The sequence below is a fragment of the Trachinotus anak genome, unplaced genomic scaffold, assembly GCF_046630095.1.
Source record: "Trachinotus anak isolate AG129_WGS33_773 ecotype Australia unplaced genomic scaffold, CSIRO_AGI_Tana_v1 ptg000001l, whole genome shotgun sequence".
Classification (NCBI taxonomy): domain Eukaryota; kingdom Metazoa; phylum Chordata; class Actinopteri; order Carangiformes; family Carangidae; genus Trachinotus; species Trachinotus anak.
This window is the reverse complement of record NW_027273852.1, coordinates 1,680,506-1,692,833: the sequence shown is the minus strand read 5'-3', so window position 1 is coordinate 1,692,833 and position 12,328 is coordinate 1,680,506.

The window sequence follows — 12,328 nt, the reverse complement described above, 5'->3', positions numbered from 1 at the left end:
GCACAGTCCCTGATACCAAAATTCCCATAATTTAACCATGTCTTTCAAACTCATTGTTCAGTTTTTACTGCAACCTTTTAGTTATAAATGTGTAGTCTTCAAACCCTGATGATGTTGCTGATTGACCGTAATGACATCATTAGAGCCCCTTTTGCACTGGTCAAAAAACCTGCTAAGACTCTCTAACATCTAGCTGGTGTCTGCAAATGGAAAGTGTAAAATTGGCATCTCCTCCTGGGTCAAAAGACTCTGCAGTAGATGTAGGTATTTATGGGCTTCAAACACTGGAAACAGACCTGTCACCTGCCCGGCACAGTGCTGCTAAACCAGAAACACCATGGTTATATGGCATGTGGGGATGAAAGAGTGAGCTGTAGCCCTGAAAGAAGTTTGAAAAACACACAATCACTGATTGGAGCATCTCACGGGGAGGCTCCGACACTTCTATGGGAGCTCCAACCTGTGGAGGAGGCGTGACGGATCCATTTTACCAGTCTGCATGGCAACTAGCAGCTCATATCTAATGAAAACATTACACTGGCCAATACCTTCTTTCAGTCAGAGCTCAAGGCTTTGACTCCTTCTCTACTTGTTTTGATGTGTTGTCACAAAAGGTACACTATAAAAGAGATAAAAGGGAGTCTCTTAAACCAATTATCTTATCAGCTAGAGTAGAAGAGGAGGGAAATAAGAGGGGACGATTTGTCACAGTGCGCCTCACCACATCGGCGCGTTGCTATATTTAGCATGGCTTTTTGGGCTTTATCTCCTTTGACAAGTATAAGCTACTGAAGATGAGTGCAGATTACTTCTTTTAAATGAGACTGTGATTTTTAATGAAGTTTATAATTTAAAAAAAACTTGTGAAGTTTTTACCTGCTGTTAATCTGTTGATGTTGGACCTTTAATCCTTTGGTGGCCCATTGCTTACACATCTTTAAATTAATCGAGGCTGTTTTGAATTTAAAGCGATCACATAACGCGGCTAGTTCATTACAGCAATTATTGCACTCATTGCAATTCACACCCACAGTTTGCCCCACCCAAAACATCCACATGCCAATAACAAGTTTTCTGTGAGAGAGCAGGAGCTGGTGGAGAGCCTGAGAACAGCAACAGACAAGAATTAGAGATGGTACGGAGGAGATGGCGAAGGAAGGAGGACGGGAGATGTCTTGATTAAGCAGTTATTGCCATGCAACCTCACTCCAGGCAATTTGCTAAGACTAACACATTTTCAGTGTGCCTTGGCTTCCTGCCAGTCAGTTGCTGTGCAACTAGTAATGTGGCCAGAAGGTTTTGGATTCTGCATTAAAGTAGGAGGTCAGTGGAGAAAAGTGCCGCTGGCAACCAACACCCACTCTCCTGGAAACACTCTGAAAAATGTCATCTGCAGGTGCTACATTGCTGCGTGTCACAGATTTGAAATGGCAGTGTGTACATAGAGAGGACAGGAGCTGAAATAATACATTAAATGCAGCAGTCTATCCCCTCTTTAATAGTTATGCATATATTTCTATGTGGGCATGAAAGTCGCTTGATATTCACCCAAATTTAAAATTTAAAGTGGTGTTTTTGAAGGCACAAGAAATTTGCCAAAGAGGTGGATTTACTCATGCAGAAAGACAGACACAAATGCGCACACACACACACACACACACACACACACACACACACACACACACACACACACACACACACACACACACATACACACACAAGCAGATATTGTCTCAATGTCATAGCAACAACAACCAATCATGCCCACACTGGTGGAAATGCCAGCGGCTGGCTCCCTCAAGGATGACAGGCAGGTGACAGCACACACAGTGAGGCAGCTGCATGAAATCATCTTCAAAAGCTGTATAGGTTGGAAAAGCCTTGTCTCCTACAGTAATATACCTACATGTTGTGGAGGAAATGTAATTCCTACCTGGAATTAGATTTGATCCTGCACAGAGGACAGGGCTTATGGTTGTCTGTACAACCCACAGGATTCTGTCACTAGTGACTGGCTTCATGACCTATATTCAATGTGTTGTTCTGTTTAGGTGACGAAAACAACTGGCTAAGGTTAGAAAAAGGTAATTGTTTTGGTTAAATATTAAAAAAAGCCAATATTTTCTGTCCAGTAGTTTGTACTTCTCCTCTCTGTCTTCATTCTGCAGGTATCTCAAACCCAACCGGTCGAGGCAGACAACCCTGTAAAGTGCCTTGAGATAATGGATGATTTGGTGCCATACAAATAAAATTGAATATTGCTGTCTTCAAGTCTGCATGGACTTGAGATTTTAAGTATAAAACAAAGGCCATGATCTTTCCCTAACCCTAAACATATTTATCTGACAGGAGCAGATACTGTGGGAAAAACTAATGAAATGTAATTACAGTGAATGTTTTGCAGACAGAGTACATGGAATATAATCAGATCCTCAGTGTGTTGATAAATGTACTGTAATCTTGGCAGTATTATAGTATCCCATGTGAAAAGCTGAGTGTAGGCTAATATGGCAGGGAGACAGATCAATAACAATGTTTGAATCAGTCCAATGTGCACTTTAAAAAGAGATGAATGACAATCCTAAAATGGACAGGGAGGAGAAATCAGTCAAACTGACTCTTCTTGGTCTACCTGCGGACCTGAGGAAATGGACTACTTATAGCCTCTGAAGTCTATGCTGACTTTAACAGGTATAAAAGGAACACATTTTTTATTTTTTTCAAAATAATACAAAATAAATAAAAACAAACATTTTTTTCAGACAAACTGTTTCCCCACAGAGGGAAGCTGCAGTTACAGAGCCTTTAATTCCACCAAGAATGTGAACCAAAGGCCACCGAAAATAAAAGATATCTCATGTAAACACCTCAGTCTGAATAAACTGGGTCATTCAAAAACTTTTAACTTTCATTTGATTGAAAGAGATGATTTTGTTCAAAGTAGGAAAACATCATCATTTGCAGAACAATCCCCACTTGGGGAAAATGTTCCCTGTGGTATATTCACTGTCGCCTCTTCGACTGTTTGTTATTCACAAGAGCTCACGACCACTTTACCACGCCGTGCATCTTTCCCCGAGAACCCATCGATGAATCTGTGACGTTGACTAATGTCTTATAGAAAAACCAAAGTCTCACCTTCTGTTCAATACCTTTAAATATTGTATAGTTTGATAGAGCTGTTGCTTCCATACAAAACCATATCAGTAAACCAGTAAAAGTGGAGTGCTGAATTCAGTATATTGCACATGTTAGGGTGAGACCTGCGTTGTCGAAACAGCACACCCTGTACAACGATTTTATTTTGGACTCAATTATGCTTTTGTAGGAACTATCTGAAGGATACACCCTGTCCCAAGTAACAGCAGCTGCTTTGAGTAAGATTGTAAAATAACATGCTCCGTGGCTTAAACGCATCATGTACAGATGTTACAATGAAGTGAGTCTAAAACAGACCCCTGGGGAACTGCCTGTGCCGACACCTGTGCCCATGTTCAGGGCCAGATTTTGAAGGTGTCAAGTTTATACAAAAAATAAATAAATGCAAGGGACATATGTTAAGGTCAAGGTGGTTCAAAGGGGAATAAATTAAATACAGCACTCTGTATATCTGATAGTTTTAATACATTAATAATCAGTTGCGCAATGTAACTCATTCATTTTTTTCAAATATTAAAGTGATGATGATATACTGAAACAAGTCTGACTTGAGAAAAATAAAACATAAGCATCATAATTTCAATTTGAGTAAATCTGGTATTTCGTCTTCTTTAGTGGACATATGCAGAGTGCATACCTTAATATTTCTTCATCGAAGATCTTTGCACATTTAGAGGTTCAATAGAAAACTGTGTTGCGTTCACCTCTAGCCACCGTGGAGACCATCTATCCATTAGCTATACCGCTTATCCTTATAGGGTGGGGCAGGGAGGCTGGAGCCAATCCCAGCCGACAGTGAGCAAGACACAGGGATCACATATACAGACAAACAACCAGTCACACTCACATTCTCACCTACAGGTAATTTAGAATCCCCAATTAACCAAATGTACATGTCACACTGGGCGGTGGGAACAGGCTGGAGTACCCTGAGGGAACCCCTCACACACGGGGGGGGGGACACACCAACCCCACACAGACCCCACACAGGCCCCAGGAAACCCAGAACCTCCTCACTGTGAGGCAGCAGTGCTAACCCCTGCACCACCGTGCCACCCCCATGGAGACCAGTCATGACCAAATCCATCATCATCCTCATAAGCTCTCACTTGTCATTCAGCCATGTCCGTACCCACAGGAAACAGATAAAGACACAAAGATCACACTGAAAGATTTATAGGACCCACATGGAGAGAAACACATGAAAGCTGGTAGGTAAGTGAAGGTGCTTTAATAAACTAAAAAAAAAAAAAAAGAAAAAAAAAAACAGGCCTACATGTAGACGGAAGAAAACACTGGCAAGATGGCAAACAAAACTAGCCCAAAACCTCAGGTAGCAAACACAAAACTCAAACACATGAGGGAGACGAGGGATATGACACAGACGAACTTACACCGAGAAGCAGGTATAATTGGACACAGGTGAGATTCAGTACATCAGGGCAGGGCGGACAATCACAAAAGTGGGAAAACCAGACAAAGACAGGAAGAAAGCAACCAACAGACAAATGGGGCAAGTCATTTCAAAAATAAAACAGGAAGTGATAAACAGAGTCCAAGCAAAGAGTCACTAAAAGGTGCAGATGTGACGCCCTGGAGGTTTGCCTTCAACCAAAACCAATACAAGCCTATGACAAAGTGATGACAGAGCCTTTTTCACATTGTGCTGATGACAGTGACAATGACAGCCAACCGTAAAGCAATTTCTTCTGTGAAAATGGACACTGTTGATATTACGAAGACCCAGTTTGAGAGAAACGATATCTATCTGCTAAACAGGCCGGCCTACTGACAGAATGGTAAACTGTCAAGGAGGCAGAAGAGATAATGTGAGCTCACTGAGAGACAGAAGAACTTTCTGACTGGGAAATTGAAGGGCTGCTTCAGATACTGAAGAGATGACTGACAAATAGAAAGCACACTTCAACTGGGAAAGAGAGAGGAAGAAAAGGCAAATGCACTGGGGCTTCTGCATTGTTAGTAACACTTGAAATTGTAAACTATGACAAAACTTACTACAGTTATTGTAAAACTATTCTTATAAGTGGTTAATAGGTACATTGCACAACTTAAAATGTTTCTACCTGTTCTTGGATGAAAAATAAAGAATAACTTTGCTGGTAATTTCAGCTACAGTATAATAAACCTGTGTTTTGGGAGCACTAAGAGCCCAGTACACAGTCACTGTAGTTATGTAAATAAAATGCAGGAAAGTAGACTTAAGTGTAAAGCTACACTTAGCGTAACTAAAATTAAAGAGCAGTATGAGGGTGTAACAGATTCTCACAGGGGCCTCAAAAACTATTCGAACATTAGGTCATTTAAAAAAATATTAAAATATTAATCATAATTGATAGAATATTTTATTACGAATAAAGAAATCATTTATTTTTTTCTTGTTTTGTGGCAAAAAGTAAACATCCAAACATCCCCCTTCATTTACATGAGATGGTTTGGTCCTGTCAATTAACCTGTTAGCGTTCACCATAGTCAAATAGGCTACTTTTGCTAACATTAACATCAGTCTTCATGGAGAACTGTGTGTGTTCACATTTCACTCATACATTTAGCAGGCAAACTTTCAGCAAGTTGTTCATACTAACTCAGCTGTCCCTGCCCATTCCCTTCAGGCTCCACAGCCCTGTCTCACCATCCCCAAATCTCTAACAATGAACCAGCCCAACTCCCAGCTGAAGACGGAGGGAAGCAGCATTGTGTTGAATGTCAGTTGGCATAATTGAAGGGGGTCTGTGGGAATTTCTTTTTATTTTTTTTTTTATTAAAAAAAGAAACATGACTAAGGTCTTTTCAATGATAAGAATTCAAACACTGTAATTATTTTTCCACATAATGATCATTATTTGAAACACAAATAGCCTGCGTGATTCAGTCTCTATTGAAATGACAGCCAACATTAAAATAATAACTTCCAGTCTGTGTGTCTCCATGGCTTTGATGCAGACTGAAAAACGGTCACCTGGTGATACACAACTGCAGGTATTTCAATGTTCTGCAGGATTCTTTAATGTTTTCCATGGTGTATGCATTTAATTTAAGTAAATGTTAAAAGAATTTCACCATCCTATTTTATCATCATATTTTTGATATTTATTTTTTAGCCCATTTCTTATAGAGGGTATCAGTCTTGCATCAAATAGTGAATTTCACTGTATGAGTGTTGCATGTATGGCTGCACACTGTTATATCTTCAGCATTGGCGTGACGTGTGGTGCTGCAGCCCAGTGTTGTATCTTTTCATCAGTTAAATGCAAGTTGTTATGTAACCTCCATAGATAGTTGGAGTGATTAAAATGCATGTAATGCTTCATTAACAAAAACAACATTGACTAAAGTTAACTTCCAGTTTCATAATTTTCATTGTCAGTTCTTGTTTACTGTTAAGTACAGAATTAAACTGGGCTACTGACATTAGCTTGGGTATTTGCAAGGCTAACTTGAAGGCAAATTGAATTTGTTTGCATTAATGTTAGTGAATGTTCTCGTTGTTTACCTCAAGCTAATGTTAAACCCTCACAGCCTACATTAATGAATATGAGACAGTCAAATTGCAAAGGTTTAGCCCCAGTTACACAGTCTCATATCCATGTGTGTATCTCTACTTAAGTGCAGCTCCATTATGGAGATGGAGAAAGTCCTGTGTAAAACTCTTGCTACCACTACAGCGAGCGACCAGCAAGATTCACAAGTCGGTGGTGAGGCTTTTACTATAGTCCTCTGCAGTGGCTCAAAGAATGCAGCAGAGCAGTAGTGTGGCCTTATTTTGTGTGAATGGCTCCCCCACCCATTGGTCACATCCAACTCTGTCCTGCCAACATTTACTTCCCCTTTAATTCAACCAAGTTCAAAAAGGTCAGAGCCCTGCTGTTTCCTTTCTGCTCGGTCTATCATTGGCTTTGTTGTGGCTTTGACTGCTTGTTAGTGTGTCAAAGAAAACGTTTTTCTGCAGTCACACTTTACACAACATCATCACGCCATTTCATTTGTTGTGATGTGTCTACTGCTGAGTTCACGGCAGTAAGGACAGTAAACGGCCTAAACATCATCAGCCCCACACACATACTGATCAAAATACATTTTATAACAATAAATATTAATTGAATAATGAGAGAAATATATACTGGGTTTATTGTGTGTATTAACTGTATTTTCCCCCCATTAAAAAAACCATTACACAGTTATATGAAGTTTAAGTGAAGAGAACAACAAATGTAAATAAAAGGCTGCAAACAGCGCAAATGACGCCAAAATTGCAAAGTCACTTCAAAATATCTAATTTCCTGTTGGGTTATAGGGTAGGGGTACACTCTTTTTTGGAGGTATTTGCATGTTACATGTGCCTACCAAATTTCATACATGTAGTTGAAACATGAGGAGTAGTCCCTCATTGAAAATTTCTAGGGGGTGCTATCGAACTATGTGCCACACCCATGGGCAAGACCCATAAAGCCAGTACATTTTCACCAGGCCTGATGCGTGTGCAAAGTTTCATGAATTTTTTAGCATGTGTAGGGCTTCAAAAAGGTGATTTCTTTTCCAGTGCATAAGAAAAATCCAACAAAGGAATTACAATAGGGTCAGGACAGAGCTCGACAGTATGGTGCTTTCCCATAGTCATTTTAGTCAAAAGACATTTGGTGATAGGGATTCACTGCAGACCCCATCACATCTCTGCTGAATATACTGAAGTAAACACGAGTGATGCAAACTATGACACAAAGTGAAGTTGTTTCCTCTCCCCCAGTTTCACATTTTCATGTTTATTTTTAGTCTCACACTCTGACACCAGTACTTTTTCATAGAGAGCGAGAGAGAGAATAATCACCAGTGATTTTAATCAAATCAATATGTAAATTTTTAATTTTTCATTACGGGAGGTTACAGGTGGTATTAGACTCTATCACAAAATTAGAAATTGGTTGGTGTGTTAGCCTCTAACGGAAAACTTGGAATGAAGTGTGAAGGGAAGAGTATATTCTGTTCTATATTTCAGTAACATAAAGCCTTAACCCTCAGAAACATAAAGCATTCGTGCTATTTCACAAAACAAATGCCATGTAGTTATATTGCTAAACCAAATTTACTTTTTGAATAAAACTGAGGTGAAAAATAAATCTTTAACAGGTTTAAATAATTGTTCACAAAGTTTGTGAGTTTCAAGAGGCAAGTCATGTCATCATCTAACACAACCGCAGTGCTGCAACACTTATCTGCCGGCTCAAGTGATTCTCAGTGATTGTTTGAGACCTTAAATCTTGCAGCTAAAATTTATCTGACAAGGAGTCAGTCCTTTGAGGCCAGGTCTTGTGAATTGGCAGTAATGCCAAGAAAAGGTTCATCCTACTTCTTGTTGGTCAGATTCTCAGCATGCTGACTGTCATTTCTTTAGATGAGTTTGCTTTGAAGCAACTCTTAGTCAGAGGCTGTGGTGACAATGGCTTTGAACAGGTTTTATCTGTCATACAAATAGTGTGGCCGCCGGCTTGTCACTGGGACCCAACGTTGAAAAGGTAAAGTCTGAAAGGGGGATTTGCGCACAGGCTCTTAAAATAAGCTCACGGAAAAAATAGAAGATTTAAAAAAAAATTACTAATCACTTAATTAGTTCAATCTAAAAGGATTTTAAGAAGAAAACATTATGTTGAATATTTCTTCTGCACATGATATGGAACAGCAGACTGTTGCACCAGCTAAACGTACCATAAGATTAACTTAATCTTTCTGTTAATATGGCAGAGAAAGCAACTATCAGTTACTGAAGCAGAGCGCTAAAAGCAACCTTCAGTTGACCTTTATCATTATTAAAAGGATAAAGAGTGTTCTTTAGAGGTGGTGGTAGGCTCTTGTCAAGTGACAATCACCACCACCTGCTCTTGTCAAGAAACTACATTCGGCAGCAGAGAAAACTTAAAAATAGTCCCATAAAATTGCTATAATCTATATTTTTTAATAATAACAGTGTATCAAAAGACAATATGAAAATGATGTGACAATGTGAAAGCATTCACCCACAATGATGAACCAACAAAGAATTATTACCTGCATCTGCATCTCGCCTCGGCTTTATGGAAATTTGCTGTGAGTTTCAGTTCATCGTTTTGCTGTCTGACTTGCATCTTCACTGGTTCACTCTCACTACTTTTCTGTGTTGTTTCTGGCCACAGCAGGCAGTTGTTTTCAGTGGGAAAAAACTCCATTGTGCTCTTCCTTGAACAGCATCAAACAGTAGAGAGACATTCGGACACCTTCAGTTTTTTTTCTCCACATTTTGTTATGTTGCAGCCTTATGGTAAAATCACTGAAGTCCTTTTTTCCTCCCACCTGTCTACACTCAATACCCCATAATGACAGAGCGTTTTTTGAGTTTTTTGCAAATTTCAAAAAGGAAAAACTGAAATCACATTGACTTAAGTATTGTTTTGACACTTGAAATTGAGCCCAGGTTCTTCCATTTCTCTTGATCATCTTTGAGATGTTTCTACACCTTGATTAGTGTCCATCTGTGGTAAATTCTGCTGATTGCACGTGAAGGAAGTTGATGGCAGTGTGGCCAGAGGGAAGCCTCCCCTCAGTGAAATTTTGCAGAACAACACCTAACGGTCTCTCAGACAGTGAGAAACAAGATTCTCTGGTCTGACAAAACCAAGATTTAAGTGTTTGGCCTCATTTCCAAGCATCATGCCTTAAGGAAATCAGGCACTGCTCATCAACAGCTGCCCAATATCATCCCATCAGTGAAGCACAGTGCTGGCAGCATTGTGCTGTGAGGTTATTCAGCGGCAGGGACAGGGAAACTGGTCAGGGCTGAGGGAAAGCTGAACAGAGCAAAGTATAGAGATATCCTTAATGAAAACACAGTCTAAGGCACTGAGAACCTCAGACTGGGCTGAAGGTTCACCTTCCATAGGATGGTTGCCCTAAGCACACAGCCAAGATGACACAGGATTGGCTTAGTGTGAATTTTCTTGAGTGGCTCAGTTGTCTGCAGAGAAGAATGGCTGAGAATCCTCTAATCCAGGTGTGCAAAGCTTGTTGGGTCATACCAAGAGGACTTGAGGCTGCAATTGTAGCCAAAGCTGTTTTGACTAAATCCTGAGTAAAGGGTCTGAATACTTAAATCAATGTGATATTTCACTTTCTCCCTTTTAATACATTTGCAAAAATTTCCAAAATTCTGTTTCTTCTTCTCCCCTTTTGGATGCCTGTGCTCCTGGAGCTCGTGCAGTGCTGCTGCAAGATGGCAAAGATGAGATACACCACCCTGTGTGTTACTATTCAGTCAAGCTCAAACGACATCAGTTAAATTATTCCACCATCGAGAAGGAGACGCTGGCTGTGCTCCTTGCTCTCCAACTCTTTGAGGTGTATGTTGGCTCCAGCCCGTCCCCGGTGATCGTATATACTGACCATAATCCTCTGGTTTTTCTGTCTCAAATGTACAACCACAACCAGTGGTTGATGCACTGGGCTCTGCTGGCACAGGGGTTCAACATCGAGATCCGACACAAAAAGGGCTCAGACAATGTAGTGGCTGTCCTGGGGGGTAAGGGGACCACGTTACTTTGTCCTCCCTGAAATCTGGTGGTGGGTAGCAACATGATGTGTTAGCTATGTATTGATGGGTGCCACTATGATGATGATCCATTTGTAGTTTTAGCAAACGGGACGTTTACTCTTATGGGAGGGGGGCGTTACGGCTGTTGGGCCATGTGTAGATGTGGTTGTGTGTTTCCCTCCTGTCATTCCAGGTATCCGCCTTCTTTTTCCCTTCCCCCGTTCTCATGGTAAGTAAACACACCAGTGTTCACTCTAGTAATCGGGTGGCTTGGGAATTAAAACGTGGAGGAGGAACCCAGTCAGTGCCAGTGGGCCATTCGGCAGCCTTGAGTGCTGTGTGAGTGTGCGTGCTGTGAGCAGCTATTGTGTACTGGATTCAGTAGTTTGTGATTTTGGCTGAACCTTGACCTTAGTTCTCAATTAACATTTTGTTTTATCTCTTTGCAGGTAGATCGGCTTCTTCCTTCCGAGGAAGTCCGTTTTCTGTTGGTGTTTCTTTTGTGTGGATGATTGTAAATAAATTATCTTTTTCTTTTTGTATATCTCCGTTTTTCTCCTCTCTTTTTCCCTGGGGTTTGAATGGTTGTGTTACTCCCCGCATCCCCTGGCCACATAGGGACGTAATGCTAACGCTGTCATTCGGAGTATTTAATGTGGAGTAATGTAATGAGGAGAAGTGAATTTTAATGAAATTAGCATAAGACTGCAATATAACAAAATGTGAAAAGTGAAGGGGTCTGAATGCTTTCTGGATGTACTCTAGAAGCTAAAGAGCCAGATGTTTCCCTCAATAGTTGATAGAGTCCAAAGAGAGCTAATCAATGCACCATCTGTCTCTTGACTCTTTCCTTTTAAATCTCCCTGTTGCAAACCAACTATCCATTTTGATACTCCAGTTTTTGCAGTGGATTTAATCTTTTAACACACAATCAGACATTGGCAACAACATAAAAGTTCTTATCATTGACTTATTTAAAAATCACTGGGAACCACTGATTATTATTATTATTATTATTATTATTATTATTATTTAGCATTTTGCTTTATTTGATAGACACAGTACAGAGAGACAGAAAAGATGGGTTAGCTCCAGATTCAAGACAGTACCAAAATGAGACAGTCTGATTGATGGAGGATTTGCTAATTATCTGTAGCCACTGGTTTATTAGTAGAGTCTACCATTTTCTCCTTACGAAAAATAATTCATCACCAGCGTGCAATGAATCTTGGGATAGGTTGGGCTGTGAAAGATCCACCCGGATCATTTGTTGCTGGGAAACGAAGGACACAGGACAGCTGTGGCACAATTGGTCTTCAAATGCAGCCTTTGGAGGGTGCAGCCCCTGAATTGAGAGAAAGCTGGTGATAGTTCCTTAACTTTAGCCGTGTGTTTATTATTGTTACAATGATGTCCAAAGTCCAGTATGCCAGCCCCTGGTATGCTCTTGGGGTTGTACCATAAAGGCTTGATGTAAAAGTAATACGTTTCTGAGAGAGGAAACAAAGTCGTGCTTAAGGCAACTCCATTCTCAAGTGAATGCAGCCTAAAATGATGTGACTGCTCTCATCTGCTCTAATTAATTGTATCTGCACA